At 36.6% G+C, this 12082-nt stretch overlaps 1 pseudogene; it reads right to left on the bottom strand.

Annotated features, from left to right (window-relative positions):
- Positions 1 to 876: 876 nt before the first annotated feature.
- On the bottom strand, positions 877 to 11643 carry LOC144257172 (4-hydroxybenzoate polyprenyltransferase, mitochondrial-like; annotated as a pseudogene).
- Between the last annotated feature and the right edge of the window lie 439 nt (positions 11644 to 12082).

Raw genomic sequence — 12082 nt, 5'->3', positions numbered from 1 at the left:
TTATTTGCTGGAAAAAGTTAAACAATTTTTCCTATGCTTATTGATCAGTGATGGGAATATGTAAGTGCTCAGTCGGTTGCATTACTGTCATTGTCATCAATATTGTACAAGTTAATTTGTTGCTGCCCACAACCCACATATACAAGTGATTGCCTCTTCATCTCATTGTCCATGATAGTCACTTAAATCAAGTAAAAGGTATTTTAGGTTAACAATAAGTGCTGCAAGAAAAAAGCAATGAAGAGCTTTTTAGAGACAGGAAATATGGGTAATATCTGTATAAATTTTAGAAACAGTGACTAAGAAAAGCCTCTTTGAGAAGGTGAGATTCAAGAAAAGACTGGAAGCCAGGTGCAGTAGTGCATGCTTATATTCCAGTGACTTGGGAGGTGGATGCAGGAAGATCACAATTCAGTGAGAGAAAAGAAGGAAGAAAGAATGGATAGGGGGAGGGAAGTGGGGAAGAGAAAAAGACCTGCAGTAAAGGAGTAAGACCTAGTTTTCACTCAAGCAAAGTGAATAGTATATGAAAAGGCCCTAGGGTAGGAGTCTGCCTACACTGACTGAGAACAGTAAGGCACACAGCATGGCTGGAACAGGTTTGAGTATGAAGAGTAATGAGAGATGAAGCCAGATCATGAAAGTCTAGCAGGTAACAGGAGTCTGAGTTTGTACTGAGCGACCAGGGGAGATCCTGGAGGGTTCTGGGCAGAGGAATGACATGACCTTACTTAGGTCACTTAAGAGAATTACTCTGGTTGCTGGGTTGGAAACATTCTGAAGGGGGTACGGAGAAGAATAATACATTCAAACATGTTTCTATTTTATAAATTATAATTAGATAATATAAAAAATAAATAGAAACTATATTTTCCTACAGAGACATTCATTTTGATGAGATACACATCAGGGTTTTTCTAAAGTGCCCAAACTCTCATGATTTCCATAACTTCAGATGAGAATTATAATGGGCAGAAGAATGCATCAACTTAAATATCAAGGTCATCTCAAATCTTAAGAGAGTCCCTGGTTTCTGTGACAGGGGAATAATTCTGCTAGCAAATAGATGAATTAAAACCCAGGTAAATATGATATAAATCTTCATCTTTTGGTTCTTACTTCTTTAACATATTGCACCAGATTTCTTATTTTACCTAATTATGTGCTTGCAAGGCCTGAGGGTGTTTTGTCAAAATTTGTTTTCCTAATTCCTAAACTTTGTTTGCTAATTTTCTATTTTACTATCTTTATTTGTCTTTGTTTCATCTATCTTCTTTTCTTTCCACAAGTTCCCAAAGACAATCCCTAAAAAAATGATTATTCCTATTGTTCAGTTGGAGGTAAATTTATCCCAACAATCCTCAGGTCTGTGGATGTCTAGGGTGTAAATCTGTAAGAGAAGAACATAATACTGCATTGGTATCTAGTCAGGGCTTTGGAATATAACAAAGAAACAAATCAATACAGAGGAAATAGTAGTCACTGAATTTTAAGTAGTGGGAAATACTGTATCCCAAATTGTCTCCCAATGTGGAAAAATCTATCATTATTTTTCACTGAGAATCATCTAAGCTGTGTCCTAAAAACTTCTGGTAAGGGGTGTGTGAATGCTTTGAGAAGTAACTCATACTATTCTTAGTTCTGATTATAGATTGAGCATCCCTAAACCAAATATCTGAAATGCTCCAAAATCCAAAACTGACACCACAGCAGACTTGACATCACAAGTGGAAAATTCGACACTTGGCCTCATTTAACGAACTGCAGTCAAAATGCAGACATATTAAAAACATTTTATAGAATTGTCTTCAGGTTATGTGAATAAGATGTACATGAAACAATAATGAACTTAGTTTTTAGATTTGGGTCCCATCCCCCATATGGATATGCAAATATTCCAAAACTCTCAAGTATTTCTTGTCTCAAGCATTTCAGATCAAAAGTATTCCCTATTCTCAGAAAGCTCTTCCTTACACAGTGTGATCTGAAGTTGGTTTCCTTGCAACTCCCATCCTCTGGTTCAAACTTTACTCTCAACCAAGGACAAGTCACATTTGGGCAAGACAATTCTATTGTGCAGGGCTGTTTGGTGCACTGAAACAGTTAATACTCTTGGCTCTCAATGACTAAATGTATGAGAGAATCAGGGATGTCCCTATACATTTCTAAACATTCTTCCCATCCCTAGATGGAGAAGGGGATATAGAGAACTATATTATGGCTAGTGTTCTAGAACACACAAACATACTTTCCCCTCCATGGTAGCCCTGCAAATATGTCATGAAAGTCTCATGTTCTTCCTTATTATATGGTTTACAGATTTAACACCATGAGTTTCCTTTCTACTCAAATACTAGAAGATTATATTCATCTTAAAACACTGCATTAAGGACTAGACATATGCAGCTGCAAATGTAAAGTGGGTTCCACAGATTCCTTATATTTATGGTTGTTCTCATAATTTTTGTGTTCCTCTTCCATCTAATATCCAGGTGCTTAAATATTCATGTATATCTACTATCCAGACCAGATAATCAATTGATGATGACAGCCCTCATAGAAATGAGTTATGGCCAGAAGGGATGCTGAGAAATTCTAAAGAGGAAAATGGTGATATTCTAGAGAATCACCAATTCACATCTTTTAGCTTTCACAATGAGAAAAACAATGCTGGAAAATCAGTACATTAGATTTCAGTTTCCTTCATACCATTCCTTGTTGTACAAGTCTTGCCTATACTGACCAGTAACTCATAACAATCTGCCTAAAATAGATCATCTAAGCAAAGGTTCACCAACATCTTGTCAATTCTATTCAAAGAAAGAAAAAGAGAACACTGATACAAATAGCCAATTTATTAAATTAAAATTAGATTTAGTTCATTCATTTTATAAGTCAATAATGCAGACTTTCACTATAAGCTTGTAGGGACTCGAGGTGTGGTACTGGGTGAATATTTTGAAATTAAATTTCCTTCTTTCTAGGCAGAACCTAGAAATGTTTACATGTCATGTCTTACCTGGCACTGGTCTCAATGTCAGTGAAACCCAAACTTCTGAATGATTAGTCTACTAATCATCAACAAAAACTAAGATTTGTTTTTTTTTTTTTTTTAAGTTTGGTTTATCAGTTTGCTTTTAGAGCAATTCAACTCAATCCACAAGTTTCACACACTGCTGAAATTTTCCCAGATGCATCAGAAGTAATTCCAGGAAAATCAAAGGGGAAAATCCAAGCTTAGGTTTATAATATTTCTCTGAAATAATTTAGCCAAATATTTAATATGACAACTTGGGGCAGGGGAGGGGGCAATTCAAAGTAATACAAATCAACTGGTTGTCTAAGAAGTTCCTTGCTAAACATAGAGGGTACTTTGTTTAAATAATTTTTATAATTTATACCAAGGAAAAATGAGGGAAAAAAGAAAAAGTTCAAACCTGGTGAGCTAGATGGGCTCCGACGGTGGCCAGAGCAGCATAGTATGGTACAGTTTGATCACTATTTACTCCCACTAGGCTCAGCACCCCCATCATGGCAACACTGAAGCCAGTTAGCCACTGCTTGGTGTTTTCTTGGAACCGCAGTGCTGTGGACTTAAGACCAATCAGAGCATCGTCTCTTTTGTCCTAATATCAGAAAATAATAAGAAATTGTTTTTGGGGGGATTTAACTATATACACAAATTTCATATTTCAAAAGGTATAATTTAGCAGTTTTAAATATATTCCCAAGGTTATTCAACTATCACTGCCTTTTAGCTATAGAAGAAAAGTCTTTTAAAGAGCATGCTGATATATCACAAGCTGTAAGAGATGACACTAACATAGAAATACAGACTAATCATAATGAATATGCAGGTTGAACCAAAGTTACATGCAATACTAAAATCATCAGCCAGCTCTATTCCCATGTATTTTATTTCTTATAACCATAAAATGATTTAAATTATATCACATTACTATATCACGATTAAAACTCTAATTCTTCACATAGCTCCTTTCTACCTCAAAGTTCTCAAATCTCAATAATTTCTTACGTATTTTAATATGGGTAAAATGCTCACTCACCACATAATCACATCCATCCCCTATACTCGTAGCCCAATTCCTTGGCTTTCCCATCAAGTCTTTTCTGTTTATGCACATCTAGCTGTGTGGTCTCCCCCAGCAATTGTACGTTATAATTAGGGTCACATGATATCAGTGGCTGCCATGCTGAGCTGTACACTCACCTGCAGACAGTCAGCTACCCGACAGGCTATCTTTTAGGGACAAAATCTAAACTACAGTTAAGTATGGGATTAACCTATTTCTTTTTCTTTCATACTGTAATCACATTCAGGGTAAAAACTGCCTAATTATGTGAATCATAAGTCTCAATGAGTATGTGGTGTTTTACTAAAGAAGTCAATTTAATTGGAGTACAGTTATTCTAATCACTAGCTTAGTATCTCTCCTAAACTGTGAGTCAAATACTACTTCAGAAATAAGACTGATTATAGATCTGCTTCTCCATATGTAGCAGTAATGGAATAAAAAGGATGAAATCCAGGTTGAAATACTACAAAAAGAATTTTATTAAATCATGACATATTCTTTAAGCAAATAATTGAGACTATATAGTCATAATTTATAAGAAAAATGTTGTTAAAAAATTTTTAAAGTTCATAAACACCCTCACCACATACACAAATGGTAATTAATTGTAGTGATGAGTGTGTCAATTAATTTGATTATGGTAATCATTTCACAATGTATATGTATATCAAATTATCACATTATATATCTTGAAAATATAATTTTTTGTCAACTGCTTCTCAAGGTAGAAAAAAGCATAAATGTACAAGGTCATAAATAAAAAAAATGTTAAAAAAAGAAGTTTCTAAAATCAAAATTATGACAAAGCATTATCAAGAGCTATAAAAAAAGGGGTCAGTGGTAGAGTGCTCGCCTGGCATGCATGAAGCACTGGGTTTGATCCTCAGCACCACATAAAAACAAAATAATGTGTCCTCCTAAAACTAAAGATACATAAATAAATAAATATTTTTAAAAATTAAAAAAAAGAGCTATAAAAGTGTATACCTTTAATTCAGTAATACCATTCATAAAAATTTACCTGAAGACCTCATGTTCATGAACTATTAATGATTTATAATATTTATAAATACTATTTATAAATTATAAAAACTCAGAAACAGCTTAAATGGCCAAAATAGACATACTGTTAAATTTAAAATAACTATGGCATACCAAGTTAATGGATATTATGTAGTCTTAAAGTGACAATGACAAAGAATCAGTAAAAATGTGCGACAATGCTAACTACCTGTACTAAGTAAAAAAAAATGACCAATACAATGATTAAAGGTATATAGAGGGGAAGGATAGTATAACATTAAAAATGCAGATTCTGGAAACTGAGTTTGAATCTCAGCTCTGCCACCTATTGTGTGACATGGCCAAGTTATTTCATACATACTTCATACATCTGTAAAATGACAATAATAAAATTACCTTCCTTGCAGGCTACTGTGAATAATAAACTAGTATTTGAAAAGTGTTGAAAATAGTCCTTGATGGGCTGGGGATGTGGCTCAAGCGGTAGCACGCATGCGTGCGGCCCAGGTTCGATCCTCAGCACCACATACCAACAAAGATGTTGTGTCCGCCGAGAACTAGAAAATAAATATTAAAAATTCTCTCTCTCTCTCTCTCCTCTTTCACTCTCTCTTTAAAAAAAAAAAGAAAATAGTCCTTGAATATAGTAAAAATTACTTAAATTCTTGTAAACAAAATAGACTAGTCAAACTCTTTGGTTAACATACATAAATATGAAACAAGTATTTTGTATGAAATTGTGCCTTTCTTTTTAGGAAAAAAAACCAACTTTCTCCTTTATTTGGTTCTCATTTTAAGGTTCTCTAAAAACAACAATATATAAACCAAAGTTAAGAAAAAATATTATTTCTTTACCTGATGAGCATATATAGTATCATATATCAGTGTCCACATAACTCCAGAAAAATAAAGAGAAAGGCACACAGACGGATCACAGGAACCCTTGATAGCAGGCCATCCAAGTAATGCTCCCCAATTAAAAGTCAGCCCTATGATTGGTAAAACAGAGAGGGGGAAAAGTCAAGATGTACTTCAGAATTCCACATGGAAGGAGAGGGGCATCTGTATATACTAAGTGCTTGCTGTTTTAGGGTCTGAAGAGACTCCTATGTGTTCCTTCATTAAATTCTTTCAGCCGTCTATGGCACTTATAAGCTCAAAATTACCAAAAAGGAAACAGGCTCAGAATTTAATTAAGAATTAAAATAACATAGCTAATAGAATAATATCACCCAATAAGATAAATAGGTTTAATGAGAACATTTACCCTGCCTAGAACATTTACACCTGGTGTAGTCAGTAAGCAGCAACTACTGGGGTCTGAACTTAGACCTGAAAAACTGAGTTCTTTCCAATACCACTCAACTTCTCCCGTAAATTATAGAAATAGAGTAGAGATGGGAATACTCTCCTATTCTACAAGCCCATCCTCCACGGTGAATGTGAACATAACAGTTCCTAAATCTCTATTTGTAAGTATGATCACTTCCCTAAGCTTCAGACTAGACACTAACATTCTACTTAACATCTCTGCCTGTGACTCCCTCAGACACCTTAAATGCAACAATATTTTTTCTTAGAAACCCCTTTTCTCCTCTTTTATTGCCTATTTCCATTCAGAAAATGTCCTCAACTGTGGTCCTACAGTATTCACACATGCTACACTGTACTACAAAGACCTGCTTATCTTTTGTCTTCTTCTCTACCTCCTTAAAGATGGTAAATGTGTTTTGATCATTTTTGACTTCCAAGTACCTAGGATAATTCCTGGCACAGGTAAAAGGAGTGTTTAATAAATGTTAGAAGTAAAGCAACAGCTTTTGAGTATTATCTTGTGGATAGGAAATGCTTAGGCTCCTTCTACCAAAAGACTCCCAGTTAGTTAAGAAGATAATTTTCTACCTTTTTTTTTTTAATAATGAAAGGAAAGAGAGCATTCAATTAGAAATCTTAGAAGAAGATAAATAATTCTATCACAACTTTCCCACAAGTCAGGCTTTTCATCAATTGGCTGGAGTGCCCTTTTGCTCTTTTATTTGTTGGAAGAATGGTCCCCAAACCTAGAATCACTCTTGGAATAGTCTAGAACATTCTAGAAAAATAGAAAAGTCTAGGAGTAGATTTTTTTGCAATAGATTTTGACTTACTTATTAACATACCTATCTTTCTCTCTTTTCACCAACAAATAATCTACTGAAAACCTGCACTATGCCAAGTACTATATGTTAGAGACTAATGCCTTCTTGGGAAGTCTAAGAAAGCTTCACAGAATGGCTACTATCTAAGTTATTACACATACTTTTAATCCTTGTTCTTCTAGAATGCTTCCTATCTCATTCCCCAAATTTTTTAGGGCACCCATATCAATCATCTTTTCACAACATGCCTAGATTTGCCGGGGGGGGGGTGTTACTGAGGACTGTACCCAGGGGCACTCTACTATGAAGCTATATCCTCAGCCCTTTTTGAGACAGGGTCTGGCTAAGTGTCCTTGAACTTGCGATCCTCCTCCTCAGCCTCCAGTGTAGCTGGGATTACAGGGGTATGTCACAGGGTCTGGAACAGGGGCAGGCTTTTTACAAAGATTCCAGAAAATAATGATGATGAGGATGGGGATGATAATTAAATAAATATGCAAGATTTTCTTAGTCAATAAGAATGAATAAATGCCCTCTTTATAATATAAAAACTAATTTGGTTTGGAAAATTCATAACTGACTTGATATTTAATATCTCTCTCTCTCTCTCTCTCTCTCTCTCTCTCTCTCTCTATATATATATATATATATATATATATATATATATATATATATGTTGGGAGTATCAAAGGAAATACTTAGCTATTCCAAGCTCACCCAAGGCTAACTGAGGCCAGTATGTAATTCTCTTCATTAGTGGGTAGGTGATGACAAGAAGTAAGGATGCTGCTCCCAGAGCTATACTGAAAACAGAAAAACAGGATTAATCATTAGAAACAACTAAGTATTTTAACGCATTAGTAATACTAAGTGGAAGATATTTTTATCTTAAGTAATATTTTCTGTAATGTAAAATTTTCTTCCTAAACTTTGACTTTTTCTATTAAAGGACTAATTAGAAAAATATTTTAAGTGTTATTACAAAATCCCAACAAAATAACAAATAACACACACAGTACTCTTATACTAGGCACTATTCTAGGTACTTTACATTTGTTAAGTCATGAGAATCTTCACAATGACCCCAGGAAGCAGGAGGCTTTATTCTCATTCCTTTTTATAGATGAGAAAACTGTTACTTCTCAGGAAAAAGAAAGCAACTATGGAACCATAAGATGTTCTTAAATACCCAAATTTCAGCTGGGCATGGTGGCACACACCTGTAATCCCAGCAGCTCGGGAAGCTGAGGCAGGAGGACCACAAGTTCAAAGCCAGCCTCAGCAACGGGGAGGTGTTAAGCAATTCAGTGAGACCCCGTCTCTAAAGAAAATACAAAATAGGGCTGGGGATGTGGCTCAGTGGTTGAGTGCCCTTGAGTTCAATCCCCGGTACCAAAAAACACACAAAACAGAACAAAACAAAAAAAAACCCAAATTTCATCTAATACCATCTCTCCAGGAATAACCTTCCAAAAGTGCTTTTATGCTATCAGGGCAAGACATGTAATTAGGTCCAGTTCCAAAAAGTAATACTTATATGCTGAAACCTCTCCAACCCCAACGCACACACACACACTCACAGCCTTGAGGTATTCTGTAACAGTCTTCTTATACACACATTGTGTCTCAGTTTAAGAGATCTAGGAGTCCTCCCACTTATTTCTTCTGTCATTCATTAGTTACATGAAAGACACAGTTCCTCTTACTGAAAATGATTCTAATCACTCCTGCTTCCATGTACTTCAGAAAAAATTATCAGCATAAATCAGCTACATATACATGTGGGTGTATACACACTTATAAAACCCAACAAAGTACCTTGTGTTCCTCTGGGAACACGTTGTACAAACAATGAAGGTGGTTCAGAACAAATTAAATGATGACCTCTTAACTCCTTTGGCTGAGAGCATCCTTGAAGCAGATTTTATAATGTGTGGTGGTTTACTGTATTTATGCTTGCTAACTTATAGATGCTTGTCAGGTAGCCAATAAGCAACTTTGTGATAAAACTATTTCTATTTTACTTTTTTCTTACTTTTTTTCATTTCAAAGAAGAGATTTTTATACATGATTATGAAAACACATTTAATATACCTGTAGTAATTCAAACACAGAAGAATACCCAGTGCCAAGGTCAGCTGTCCTCCAAGAAAAACAAAGGATTGAAAAATTGAAATGTCTCCAGCAGCTATCGGACGATTTGCTGTTCTTGTAACCTTAACACATAAAAATAGATATGTTAGCCTCATTTAATGACTCATTTATTTAAATACTTAATCAAATGTTTGGCCTATGGTAGGCACCAAGGTACAAATATAAATAGAAAGAAAACATTTGAAGTACTGCCAAGAATTAGAACTGCATCTTGAAAAGGCTTTGAAAAGAGCTCAAGATTAGCATCCCCTAATTCCCATCTCCATCTCCATCAAACCAATCAAAGCAATTTCTTTATCTAGTTTTTTTTAGCTACTCAGCATAACAAATACACAAATTCAATTTCCATAAAAAAAAAGATGCACAATACTAATGAGAATTCTCAGGAAAGAGGAAACTGCAAGAGAGGTTAATATCACATGAATGTTTTGAGCACAGGAAGCATTACCCTCAGAATTCAGACATGAGAAAGAAGACATATATCTGGGCTTGTAATGGGGGTGCTTTTGCCAGGTTACTTAAGAATGTGTCTATATATTCAATCAACTATACCCAAATGCTAAGGGCAAAACCACTCTGAAGAATGTGAACAGACAGAGCTGTTAAATAGACAAATTATATATACTAACTGTTCTTTTCCTTCAGGAAATGTGATTATCTTAAATTCAATCACAAATAAAGAATATAACCAAAAATTTCAAAATTGCCAGAAGTTAAAAATTCAGAATCCGGGATCTAAGAACTCAGCATTTGAATCCATCACTTACTGGCTGGGTGAATTCTGGCAAAAGACTTAAGCTCTTCTAGCCTTAGGATACTTATCTATTAAAGGAAAAATAGGAAGAAATAATAATAGCACCACCTTACAGAGTAAATGCACTGAGGCATGTAAGTATGCAATAAATATTACCTATTGTTAACAACATATTTTTTTATGACTGATATCAAAGGTTATGTTTTGTAGGGCAAATATAGTCTACTGCCTACCTCTGTGCAGCCAATGAGCTAAGAATGGTTTTTAACATTTTTTAAATGGTTGGAAATAATTTTTTTTTTAAAAAGTAATGTAACATTAAAATAACATGAAATTCAAACCTCAATGTCTATAAATAAAGTTTTATTGAGAAACACAGCCATAATTTTTTATGTATTATATATGTATGCTTTCACACTCAAAAATTGACAAAGAATTGATTATTTGCAACAAGGCAACTTGGCCTACAAAGCCTCAAGTATTTACTAACTGGTTCTTTATAGAAAAAGTCTGCCAATTAGATTTATATGTTTCATTATGCAATAAAGCGACTCATCCAAAAGTGTAAAGATACATCCTAGTTAGAGTACCAGACTTGGATCTTTATCCCTGATATGGTTCTAAAGTTTGAAATTGGAAATAGTATTTGTTTTTGTATTTATTTCAAGATATTATCAATATTTTAACAAGTTAATGAGTGTTCACAATGTGCTACTATTCCAAGAGCCATAATTGCATCCTTTCACTCAATCCTCATAGTCATTCACAAGTTCTTAAAACTACTAATGTTAATAAAACTGAGGAGCCCTCCTCTTCAGGGCTTGGAGACCTTGCGTGGAGCTGTAGGAGCTGCTGATGGGGTTTCTTTTGGGGCAGGAGCTCATGCAGATGGCCCGGAAGCTCTCAGCTCTGTCTCGGGAGCTCTGGGTGCAGCGGTTACTCCACAGAGGCCCAGGCCTGGGCACAAAGGCAGCCACACAGCTATGGGTCCCCAGGGGCCTAAAAGCAGATGCTCTTCCAGTGACCTGAGGGCGCCCCCTCTGATGGTCTCTGTCTACAGGGTGCTCTGCTTGCTCAGCCACCACTTGGCCACTGTCTCCAGGGGCTGTGATCACAGTCCTCCCTGGGCAGGGTTCTTGGGCTGCTGGAAGCTGGCAAGGAGCCACTTCCTGCCCCTGCACCCTACAAGGCGGCTGTCTGAGTCTGCAGCCTGGGATGCAGGAATTCATGAAAGCTGCAGTTGACAGCAGCCTCCTCCTCAGGAGACCTGGCATGCGGAGGGAGGAGGCAATAGCCAAGTCTCCCAGAAAAGATCGCAGGGTCCGCAGGACCCTGGAAAAGCACCTAGCAGGCACATTGCGCAACCGCTGAGGAGCAGTTGCAGGATGGCGGCAAGATGACCTGCGAGTGCTGCCACCAGCCCAGGAAGCCCTTAGTAGCCAACGAGTATAGGGATGTCGTCGTCGGCGCGGCCCATGACCCGGCTCCTGGTGGGACCCTTCTGGCATGTCTCTGCCCCTCAGCGCCAGGGGGCAGCGGTGAGCGACAATACTTGCTGTGAGAAGTCTCCACGGCAGTCTCAGCGAAGGCGCTAGTGGGTAATTGTAGCCTTGATCTCAAGAAGGCCTTCTTCCGTTGCTCACGCAGCTTCAGGCGAAACGGCTGTCAGACCTGTTGCCAGGACGCAGCTGAGGAAGGAATGAGTGCAGAACGTGAGGAAAACCGTTAATACTGGACAAGAGGCAGGCTTGCACCAGGAACGGTCGCGCGCGTGCAAATTCCCTAAAAAAGGCTAACCCTAAAAAAGGCTTTAATTTACACCACCATCATCAAAGTAAGGTTTTAATGATAGTGTTTTCTGCTTTATTTACTTCTTGCCATTGATTAGAAGATACATGCTGAAATATGCTTTAAAT

This window comes from Urocitellus parryii, chromosome 10, assembly GCF_045843805.1.
Source record: "Urocitellus parryii isolate mUroPar1 chromosome 10, mUroPar1.hap1, whole genome shotgun sequence".
NCBI classification, from domain to species: Eukaryota; Metazoa; Chordata; class Mammalia; order Rodentia; family Sciuridae; genus Urocitellus; species Urocitellus parryii.
This window is presented reverse-complemented; position numbering and strand designations above follow the sequence as displayed.